At 45.3% G+C, this 12018-nt stretch overlaps 1 protein-coding gene across 1 annotated transcript in view; it reads right to left on the bottom strand.

The window, feature by feature from the left end:
• Window positions 1-5749, bottom strand: part of ARFGAP1 (ADP ribosylation factor GTPase activating protein 1) — a 62021-nt gene extending 56272 nt beyond the window's left edge. The window contains exon 1 of the mRNA XM_058174286.1: window positions 5582-5749. The gene's annotated coding sequence lies outside the window, so the exon portion shown is untranslated. The remainder of the gene's footprint in view (window positions 1-5581) is intronic.
• Between the last annotated feature and the right edge of the window lie 6269 nt (window positions 5750-12018).

Below are 12018 nucleotides of genomic sequence, written 5' to 3'. Positions count from 1 at the left end.
TAAGTGTCTAAAAAGACAAGTGCACTGACAAATAATTGGCTTATCTGCAAGGTCATCACATTCCCTTTTAGAAATGTACAACCTGTGCAATAATGAGAAGTTTCTAAGAAATGAAGGCCACAAACTTTGGCCCAGTCACCATCTTTCTCAACCCAACACACCTTACAAGGTGGTGGTGGTTGTGGGGAAAATCAGAGAAAAGAAAAATTAGGTTATGTTTGCCATAACCTTGAGTTATTTATAAAAAAAAGTAATGGTGGAATATGAATACATACCTGAAGTTATTTACATATGTAAATAAAAAACTTCTAAAAGTGCAAGGTATTAAGTATTTCTAAGGATTTGAACAGGCACTAAGGCAGTGTTTTGCAATCTTGGGAACTTGAATTCTCAGAATTCCCCAGCCAGCATGTGTTATGTAGTAATAATGTCATTATGTATATGACATATGTATATACATATGTATAAAACGTACGGTTGCAGTATAATATAATATAATATAACAACAGAGTTGGAAGGGACCGTGGAGGCCTTCTAGTCCAACCCCCTGCCCAGACAGGAAACCCTACACCATCTCAGTCAGATGGTTATCCAACATTTTCTTAAAAATTTCCATTGTTGGAGCATTCACAACTTCTGCAGACAAGTCGTTCCACTTATTAATTGTTCTAACTGTCAGGAAATTTCTCCTTAGTTCTAAGTTGCTTCTTTCCTTGATCAGTTTCCACCCATTGCTTCTTGTTCTACCCTCAGGTGCTTTGGAGAACAGCCCGACTCCCTCCTCTTTGTGGCAATCCCTGAGATATTGGAACACTGCTATCATGTCTCCCCTAGTCCTTCTTTTTATTAAACTAGACATACCGAGTTCCTGCAACCGTTCTTCATAAGTTTTAGCCTCCAGTCCCCTAATCATCTTTGTTGCTCTTCTCTGCACTCTTTCTAGAATCTCAACATCTTTTTTACATCGTGGCGACCAAAACTGGATGCAATATTCCAAGTGTGGCCTTATCAAGGCATTATAAAGTGGCACTAACACTTCACGTGATCTTGATTCTATCCCTCTGTTTATGCAGCCCAGAACTGTGTTGGCTTTTTTAGCAGCTGCTGCACACTGCTGGCTCATATTTAAATGGTTATCCACTAGGACTCCAAGATCCCTCTCACAGGTACTACTATTGATCAAGGTACCACATATACGGTACCTGTGCATTTTGGTTTTTTGGCCTAAATGTAGAACCTTACTTTTTCACTGTTGAATTTCATTTTGTTAGATAGGGCCCAATGTTCAAGTCTGTCAAGATCTTTCTGTAACTTGAGCCTATCTTCTGAGTGTTGGCTATTCCTGCCAGCTTGGTGTCATCTGCAAATTTAATGACCACATGTTGTATGTTACACAAATGCAGATAAGTGTATGGCATAAATACACTTATCTTTTTAGCCCGATCTGCCCAACCTTTTCCAACTTGAGATTTTTCAGAAGTTTTGAATTTCAACTCAAGCCAGCATAAAAGTAAGATACTGAGTAGATAAGAGAAAGGTGTCCATTCTGATCTCCACTGATAAAACTCTGGCTGGGACTGTGCAGAACTGCAGTGGACACCCCCATAGAATTATAAATGGACCAATAAAGAAGAATATTTGTAGCTCAGGGTTGAAACCCCTCAATTATAAATGTTCCTCAAGACATAACAGTACAGATTAACAGAGCAGAAGGGATCTTGGAGGTCTTCCAGTCCAACCTCCTGTTCAAGCAAGAAATGGTATAGATTTCAGATAAATGGTTGTCCATTCCCTTCTTTAAAATCTCCAGAGCTGGAGCATCCACAATTTCTGAAGGCAAGTTGTTCCACTGATCAATTGATCTAACTGTCAGGAAATTTCTCCTTATTTCTAGATTGGGTCTCTCATTATTTAGTTTCCATCCATTGTTTCTTATCTTGATTCCAGGTGCTTTGGACGATAGATTGACCCCCTCTTCTTTGTGGCAACCCTTCCAACACTGTTATCATGTGTCACCCCTAGTCCTTCTTTACATTAAACTAGACAGACCCAATTCCTGCAACCGTTCTTCATATGTTTTAGTCTCCAGTCCCCTAATCATCTTTGTTGCTCTTCTCTGCACTCTTTCCAGAGTCTCCACATCTTTCCTTTCACCACAAAATGTTTCTTTTCACCATAAAATCAGGAAGAGGTCATCATTTGAGCCACTGAATTTCACCTCCTGCCTAAGTGCAGGAATCCAGATTATTCAGTACAGGCAGTCCTCGATTTACAACCACAACCGAGCCCAAACGTTTTGTTGTTAAGTGACACATTTGTTAAGTGAATCTTGACCCATTTTAACGACCTTTCTTGCCACAGTTGTTAAGTGAATCGCTGCAGTTGATAAGTGTGTATCACGGTTGTTAAGTGAACTTTGCTTGTGAGAAGGTCGCAAAAGGGGATCACGTGACAGTGCAGCTGTCATAAATATGAGTCAGTTTCTAAGCATCTGAATTTTGATCACATGATCATGGGGATGCTACAAAGGTCATAGGTGTGAGAAGCGGTCATAAATCACTTTTTTCAGTGAGGTTGTAACTTTGAACGGTCACTAAATGATCTGCTGTAAGTCGAGGACTATCTGTATCAGAGATAAATGGTTACCTTGATTTCACTTGGGCGCATTCAGAGAAGGGATCTGAGCCAGTTCTTCACATTGACGGTTCTGCTCTCAAAGTGCTTCCAGTATTAGGATTTATTTTTTTCTAAAAGTACCATAAATCGAAATTTACTTTGTTACTTAAATGCATTAGTCCATAACTCTGGAAGGAAAGAGCACAGATCTTGAGCTTCTGTGGGACAGGAATTTATTTAAAAAATCTGTATGGCCATCTTAAAGCACAAGGGTAGGTGGGGAAGACCTGATAACTTTTCCAAAAATATTATCATATTGCCCCAACATCTTTTTTTCCCCCCAAAGTTAAACAACTTCGATTTCTTCCATCTTCCTTCACAAATCGTAGCTACTGCAGGTAGTCCTCGACTTGCAACCATAGTTAAGACCCAAATTTCCGTTGCCAAGCACAACAGTTAAGTGAGTTTTGCTCCATTTTTATCACCTTTCTTGCCACAGTTATTAAGTGAATTACTGCAATTGTTAAGTTAGCAACACTGTTGTTAAGTGAATCTGGCTTCCCCATTGACTTTGCTTGTCAGGAGGACACAAAAGGCGATCACCTGATCCCAGGACCCCACAACTGTCATAAATACATGCCAGTTGCCAAGCATCTGAATTTTGATCATGTGACCATGGGAATGCTGCAACAATCCTGTGAAAAACAATCCTAAGGCACTTGTTTTCAGTAGCGTTGCAACTTCAAACGGTCACTAAATGAATGGCTGTAAATTGAGGACTACCTATAAGTTTCCTGATCACCTCTGCTACCCCTTCTCAGAAATTGCTGTAATTTCTTCGGATTCCTTTTTAGCTCACGGCGCCCAGAAATTGGCAAAATCCTCAGGGTGGGATCCAAACTGGGAACCTCAATTTCTCACGATTTGGAAACAGAATGCAGGTAGTCCTTGACTTATGACCACAACTGAGCCCAAAATTTCTACCGTTAAGTGAGTTTTGCCCCATTTCACGAAATTTCTTGCCACAGTTGTTAAGTGAATCACTGCAGTTAGTGCCTGGTTGTTAAGTGAATCTGGCTTCCCCATTGACTTGGCTTGTCAGGCCACCAAAAGTGATCACATGACCCCGGGATGCGGCAACAGTCGTAAGACTGAACCAGTTGCCAAGCATCTGAGTTTTGATCACGTGATCACAGGGATGCTGCAAAGTTTGTAAGTGTGAAACACGGGCATCAGTCATTTTTTTCAGTGCCGTTGTAACTTTGAACGGTCTAAATGAACTGTTGTAAGTCAAGGACTCCCTGTAGAATAGAATATAATTCTTTTATTGGCCAAGTGTGATCGGACACACTCCGGTGCATAAACTCACAGCGTGCAAATAAGATAACTTTATTCTCATATTATTATTTTTTTATTGTGAGCACACTGGCCCATCTTAAAAATGAAATTCTGCTGCCTGCTCTCAAGAGAAAGCATATATCTACTCAAACACACACATTAACACACCTATAATGCTATATACCGTACATACATATATACTTGCACCATATATGTGTGCATGTGTGTGCAAGAGTGTGTGTGTGTATAAAATAGAATAACAGAGTTGGAAGGGACCTTGGAGTTCTTCTAGTCCAACCCCCTGCTTAGGCAGGAAACCCTACACCACTTCAGACAAATGGTTATCCAACAACTTAAAAACTTCCAGTGTTGGAGCTGGAGGCAAGTTGTTCCACTGATTAATTATTCTGTCAGGAAATTTTTCCTTAGTTCCAGGCTGTTTCTCTCCTTGATTAATTTCCACCCGTTGCTTCTTGTCCTGCCCTCAGGTGCTTTGGAGAATAGCTTGACTCCCTCTTCTTTGTGGCAGCCCCTGAGATATTGGAAGACTGCTATCATGTCTCCCCTAGTCCTTCTTTTCATTAAACTAGACATACCCAGTTCCTGCAACCGTTCTTCATGTTTTAGCCTCCAGTCCCCTAATCATCTTTGTTGCTCTTCTCTGCACTCTTTCTAGAGTCTCCACATCTTTTTTTACATCGTGGCAACCAAAACTGAATGCAATATTCCAAGTGTGGCCTACACACACACACACACACACACACACACACACACACACACACTAATCACTGTCCATTTTGAATACATGGCGGAAAGAGGAAACTTCTATAAACCGCAAGCATTAGGTCACAGATCATAGTTACAATCATAAATCCTACGTCACCAACAACGGATAAACCCTAAGAAACCCATAGGAGAAGCCGATGGTAGAAAAGATGGGAAAGGATGAGAAATTGAAATTGACGCTTCCTTCCAGGCATCTTTTAAAGCCTGCAGTCCCCCCTCCCCATCCAAGCAGGACCTGAATCTGTCACCCACTATTATTCCAAGATCATCGGTCTGGGTCTGTGTGTCATGTGTGTGTGTGTCTGTCTGTCTGTGTGTCTGTGTCTGTGTGTAAAGCATGAGCAAGCCAAGGATCTCCCATCTTTCTTCCTCCTTCCCCCCCCTTTTTTTAATGCATTGGTGGCAGATTCACGAAGGCAGAACCTGACATTTGCCCCCCTCCAAAAAAAGAAACCCCGGTAATTTCCATTCATTATTTATCCCAGCCTCTTTCTGCAAAAGTGGGGGTGGGGGGAAAAAGGAGCCCAATTTGGGTTTCCCGGCTGTCTTTTAGGGGGGGGATCAACCCTCCCACCCAGCTGGAGGGAGGGAGGGGACCCCTGAAACCCAGTCTCCCCTCCCCCACCCAAGCCATTCTAGCAGGTAGATCCCTGGGGAATCCCATTGGGGGCGAGATCCTTGCCCCCCTCCCCCCCCAGAGACGCCTGAGGGGAGCCAGGATTCAAAGCGGATCCCCCATAGGAAAAAGAGGGGGGGCTGAGGGGGCAGGGGAGGGATATGGCCTGAGGGGGGGGACGCCTCCCCCCCTTGTTTCCGGAGCCAGGCTCAGCATGGGACGTACCCGACTAGGTGAAAGGGCGAAGCGGCTACTCGGGAGTCGGCGAGCGAACCACCGTTTGCCGTCAGTCCGTCAACCGGCCGGGGAAACCTCTCAGCCGGCTCTTTTTTTTTTTTTTTATAACGCCTCTCACTGCGCAGGCGCCGCCTTTGCCACGACCGGCTTACGTTGCCACTTTGCAAAGGATGCCGGGTAGCCGGGAGAAAGAGGAGAGAGAGAGAGAGAGAAGGAGGAGAGGAGGGGGGGAGATAGATTTTAAAAAAGAGAGATCTACGCATGCGTCAAGGCAGGGCCCGCCTCCGCCTGGAGACGACGCCACGACGAGAGCTGGGGGTCGGGGGGGGGGTGACGGACAGGACCGCGCGCCTGAGCGGGGGTGGGGGTGGGTGGAGAAGAGGAGGAGGAAGAGCTGTCACGAGGGAAGGAGCGGGCCGCGCGGATTGGCGGGCTCCGCGCGAGCCGGGTCGAAAGAGACGCTCCATTGGTCGGGAGGCGCGCGGCGCTTTCGCAGGGATGATTGGCGGGCTGTGAGCGCGAGGCGGGTTGGCACGTGCCTAGGTGGAGACGAACGTGTGAATAGGAAGTCTTCCAACCTTGGCCGCTGTAAGCCTGGCGGACTTCAACTCCCAGAATTCCCCAGCCAGCTTTGCTGGCTGGGGACTTCTGGGAGTTGAAGTCCGCCAGGCTTACAGCGGCCAAGGTTGGGGACCCCTGATCTAGTCCAGCCCCCCAATCTCCCCGCCGCCACCGGAACTGTAGATGGGGGTGCTGGCTGTGGATAGAAAAGGCAATCGGGACTGGATAGCGTATATGTAAAGAATTAAAATGATAAATTAAAGCAGGACCCAACTCTTGTATCTTTCCATGCATAGAAGGATGCAATTATGAAGTTACAGTGTACCTGCACACAGAAAGGCAAATTGAGCAGGTCGGTTTCAGAAAAGACTCGGCAGAAATGAATCGCGGGGGCTGGAAGGGACCTTGGAGGTCTTCTAGTCTAACCCCATGCCCGTGATAGGAGTCCTTATGTCATCTTGGACATACGGTTGTCCGATCTTTTCTTAAAAGCCTCCAGCAAAACTTCCCTCAACAATGTCAAACTATTCACTAAGTCTGCACTACTATTAATCTTCTCATCGTTCCCATCACCCATCTCTTTCCACTTATGACTGTAACTTTGTTGCTTGTATCCTTACGATTTTTACTGTAATTGATTGTTTCCCGATTGCTTAATTGTAGCCTATGACTATCATTAAGTGTTGTACCTTCTGATTCTTGATGATGGTATCTTTTCTTTTATGTACACTGAGAGTATCTTCACCAAGACAAATTCCTTGTGTGTCCAATCACACTTGGCCAATAAAGAATTCTATTCTATTCTATTCTATTCTATTCTATTCTATTCTATTCCATTCCATTCCATTCCATTCCATTCCATTCCATTCCATTCCACTCTCTGTTCTGTTCTGTTCTATTCTGTTCTATTCTGTTCTTTTCAATGGAGCAGCCACAACTCCGGAAGGAAAACTGTTCCAGTGATTAATGATTCTCACTGTGGGGAAATTCCTTCTTATGCAATAGTGGAGAATATCTATAGCTTGGGTGTAAGGATGAGGGTAAAGGTTCATACTCGGAGCTTGTGGGCTGGTTTGTCAGTATCAGTGTTCTAAGGAAGGCTGAGTGCCAAAGAATTGAGGTCTTTGAACTCTGGTGCTGGAGAAGACTCCTGCGAGTCCCTTGGACTGCAAGGCGATCCAACTGGTCAGTCCTAGAGGAGATCAACCCTGACTGCTCCTTAGAAAGCCAGATCCTGAAGATGAAACTCAAATACTTTGGCCACCTAATGAGAAGGAAGGACTTCCCGGAGAAGAGCCTAATGCTGGGAACGATTAAGGGCAAAAGAAGAAGGGGACGACAGAGAACGAGGTGGCTGGATGGAGTCACTGAAGCAGTCGGTGTGAGCTTAAATGGTCTCCAGGCAATGGTAGAGGACAGGAAGGCCTGGAGGAACGTTGTCCATAGAGTCGCGATGGGTCAGACATGACTTCGCAACTAACAACAACAAAAAACAAAACAAAACATTAAAACCAAACTATGGCAAACCTGGACAGCATATTAAAAAGCAGAGACATCACCTTGCTGACAGAAGTCAGGTTTTCCCAGTGGTAATGTATGGCTGCCAGAGTTGAACCATAAGGAAGGCTAAGCACCGAAGAATTGATGCTTTTGACTTGTGGTGCTGGAGAAGACTATTGAGGGTCCCTTGGACCAGCGGTCACTAACTGGTGGTCCGTGGACCGCTGGTGGTCCGTGAGAAAATTTTGGTGTTCTGCAGAAAAATTATTTGCATTTTTTATATTGCACTAAATCAGGGGTCCTTAAACTATGGCCCCTGGACTGGATATGTGCAATGAACGTTTGCTGCAGAGTCTCCCCCTTGGGGGTCTTTTTGTGTGAGTCGGAGGGGGGCAGAAATTCCAACTTGTGGTCTGCTTCAGCCTCCTGGTGTGGGGTTTTAGGTGAAGGCTGGAGGGAAGCACCACTGGTGGAGAAGAGCCAGAGGGCCTTGTTCCAGTGGGACTGCATCATGTTCTGGAATTGGCTGACCATCTCAGCCCGCTGAGCCTCCAGGCGCCGGTACCTGGCCTTGCACTCCCGCAGGTCTTCCCTCTGCTTGGAAAGCCTATGCTCATAGTCCTCAGTGAGGTGCTTCTGCTAAGCTTCCTTCTCAGTCTAATTTGAACTGAGCTGTTTTGCCAACACTTTCTCGTGGTGGCTGCTTAGCTCCAGCAACTGCTTCCTGTTGGGGCCCTAAGGAGCCTGGGCAGACAGGCAAGGAGTAGCGAGTAGAGGCTGGCAAGGCGCCCCTCAACGTGAGTGACATCGAGTTGGCCAAGTCCACCCAGTCATATGACCACCTAGCCATGCCCACCCAGCCGATCATTAGGCAGATCATATTAGTGGTCCATGGGATTTTAAATTACGAATTTAGTGGTCCCTGAGGTCTGAAAAGTTGGTGACTCCTGCCTTGGACTGCAAGGAGATCCAGTCAGTCAATCCTAAAGGAAATCAACCCTGGCTGTCCTTTGGAAGGATGGATTCTGAAGCTGAAGCTCAAGTACTTTGGCCACCAAATGAGAAGAAAGGATTCCAGAGAAGACCCTGTTATTGAGAAAGAATGAAGGCAAAAGGACCTCTGGTGGCTCAACGGACTAAGACAGTCTGTTATTAACACAGCTGCTTGCAATTATTGCAAGTTCAAGTCCCACTAGGCCCAAGGTTGACTCAGCTTTCCATCCTTTATAAGGTAGGTAAAATGAGGACCCAGATTGTTGGGGGCAATTAAGTTGACTTTGTATATAATATACAAACCTTCAAATTTCTGGGTTCTATCATATCGCAAGATCTCAAATGGACAGCTAACATCAAAAACATCATTAAAAAAGGACAACAAAGAATGTTCTTTCTGCGCCAACTCAGTAAACTCAAACTGCCCAAGGAGCTGCTGATTCAGTTCTACAGAGAAATTATTGAGTCTGTCATTTGCACCTCTATAACTGTCTGGTTCGGTTCTGCAACCCAACAAGAAAAACACAGACTTCAGAGGATAATTAGAACTGCAGAAAAAATAATTGCTACCAACCTGCCTTCCATTGAGGACCTGTATACTGCACGAATCAAGAAGAGGGCCATGAAAATATTTGCAGATCCCTCGCATCCTGGACATAAACTGTTTCAACTCCTACCCTCAAAACAACGCTAGAGAGCACTGCACACCAGAACAACTAGACACAAGAACAGTTTTTTCCCGAAGGCCATCACTCTGCTAAACAAATAATTCCCTCAACACTGTCAGACTATTTACTGAATCTGCACTACTATTAATCGTTTCATAGTTCCCATCACCAATCTCTTTCCACTTATGACTGTATGACTATAACTTGTTGCTGGCAATCCTTATGATTTATATTGATATATTGACCATCAATTGTGTTGTAAATGTTGTACCTTGATGAAGGTATCTTTTCTTTTATGTACACTGAGAGCATATGCACCAAGACAAATTCCTTGTGTGTCCAATCACACTTGGCCAATAAAAATTCTATTCTATTCTATTCTAAAATGAATGAAGACTATTGCTTAACACATTGTAAGCCGCCCTGAGTCTTCGGAGAAGAATATAAATTCAAATTAAAAAAAAGAAGAAGAAATGGATGGCAGACAATGAGAAAGTTAGTGTCACTGACGCAGTGAACATGAATTTGGGAAGACTCGGGGAAAATGGAGGACAGAGGGGCGCTGGCGTGCTGTGGTCCATGGGGTTGCAAAGAGTGGGAGACAACTTAGCAACTGTCCCAAAGGAGCTTTATCAAGAGGGAATTGGACTTACTTGTTTTTTTCTTTGAAGACTTTCGCTTCTCATCCAAGAAGCTTTTTCAGCTCTGACTGGATGGTGGGGGATGAGAAGATTTATACTCCTTTCAGACAGCTAGTCATTTGCATTCTTTTAGAGAGTCATGGAGGCCACTTGGAGGGTTTTATCTGTGTCCAAGGGGCCTCAACGACTCTCTAAAAGGATGCATATGACCAGCTGGCAGCAAGGAATAGATAAATCCTTCCATTCCCCATTATCCAGTCAGAGCTGAAGAAGCTTCTTGGATGAGAAGAAAATTTCTTCAAAAAGAAAGTCCAGTTGCCTCTTTAAAAAGCACCTTTGGGACAACTTTGCTTTGTTGCGAAGGTTGTAGAGAGTGCTGTGGCGCGGCAGCTACCCCAAAACTTGGATGAAGCGGTCTATCTAGACCCGTTCCAGTCCGGCTTCCGACCCGGATATAGCACGGAGACAGCTTTGGTCATGTTGGTGGATGATCTCTGGAGGGCCAGAGACGGGTTATTCCTCTGCCCTGGTCCTATTAGACCTCTCAGCGGCTTTTGATACCATTGACCATGGTATCCTGCTGCGCCGGTTAGAGGGGTTGGGAGTGGGAGGCACCGTTTATCGGTGGTTCTCCTCCTATCTCTCTGACCGGTTGCAGACGGTGTTGACAGGGAGACAGAGGTCGACCGCGAGGCACCTTACTTGTAGGGTGCCGCAGGGGTCGATTCTCTCACCCCTCCTGTTCAACATCTATATGAAGCCGCTGGGTGAGATCATCAGTGGCTTCGGGGTGAGATACCAACTGTACGCTGATGACACTCAGCTGTACTTTTCCACCCCAGGCCACCCCAACGAAGCTGTCGAAGTGCTGTCCCGGTGTTTGGAAGCCGTATGGGTCTGGATGGGGAGAAACAGGCTCAAGCTCAATCCGTCCAAGACGGAGTGGCTGTGGATGCTGGCACCCCAATACAGGCAGCTGCAGCTGCAGCTGAATGTTGGGGGCGAGTCATTGGCCCCAATGGAAAGGGTGCGCAACTTGGGTGTTCTCCTGGATGGACGGCTGTCGTTTGAAGATCATTTGACGGCCGTCTCCAGGAGGGCTTTTCACCAGGTTCGCCTGGTTCGCCAGTTGCGCCCCTTCCTTGATCGGGATGCCTTATGCACAGTCACTCATGGTCTGGTTACCTCTCGCCTGGATTATTGCAATGCTCTCTACATGGGGCTCCCCTTGAAGTGCACTCGTTAGTCCAGAATGCAGCTGCGTGGGTGATTGAGGGAGCCCCACGTTGCTCCCATGTAACACCACTCCTGCGCAGACTGCACTGGCTGCCTGTGGTCTTTTGGGTGCACTTTAAGGTTTTGGTTACTACCTTCAAAGCGCTCCATGGCTTAGGGCCTGAGTACTTACGGGACTGCCTACTGTTACCCCATGCCTCCCACCGACCTGTACGCTCGCACAGAGAGGGACTTCTCAGGGTGCCGTCCGCCAAACAATGTTGGCTGGCGGCCCCCAGGGGAAGATCCTTCTCTGTGGGGGCTCCTACCCTCTGGAACGAACTTCCCCCTGGCTTGCGCCAAATACCTGATCTTCGGACCTTTCACAGTTGAAAACGTATTTATTTACTCGCGCGGGGCTGGCCTAAGCCTTTTGTTAAATTTTTAAATTTTAGATGAATTTTAATGGGTTTTTAGATTTTAAACGTTTTTATAATTTCGGCCAACTGTAAAATAAGTTTTTTAATTTGTTCTTAATTGTAAAATAAGTTTTTTAATTTGTTCTTAATTGTATATTGTCTGTGTTTTATTTTTGGCTGTAAACCGCCCTGAGTCCTTCGGGAGAAGGGCGGTATAGAAATCTAATAAATAATAATAATAATAATAAAAAACCATGACCTGGATGACAGAATCTCCACAGACAACTTAGCGACTGAAGAAAGAAAACTAAAATCTGATCGGGAATGATGTATGCTTCATTTAGTAATGTCATACTTACTACTTACTAGTATTTATCTCTTCCCACTTATTTCTATAACCATGTTATAGTATGTTATAACCATGTTGC

This window comes from Ahaetulla prasina, chromosome 3 (assembly GCF_028640845.1).
Source record: "Ahaetulla prasina isolate Xishuangbanna chromosome 3, ASM2864084v1, whole genome shotgun sequence".
NCBI classification, from domain to species: domain Eukaryota; kingdom Metazoa; phylum Chordata; class Lepidosauria; order Squamata; family Colubridae; genus Ahaetulla; species Ahaetulla prasina.
This window is presented reverse-complemented; position numbering and strand designations above follow the sequence as displayed.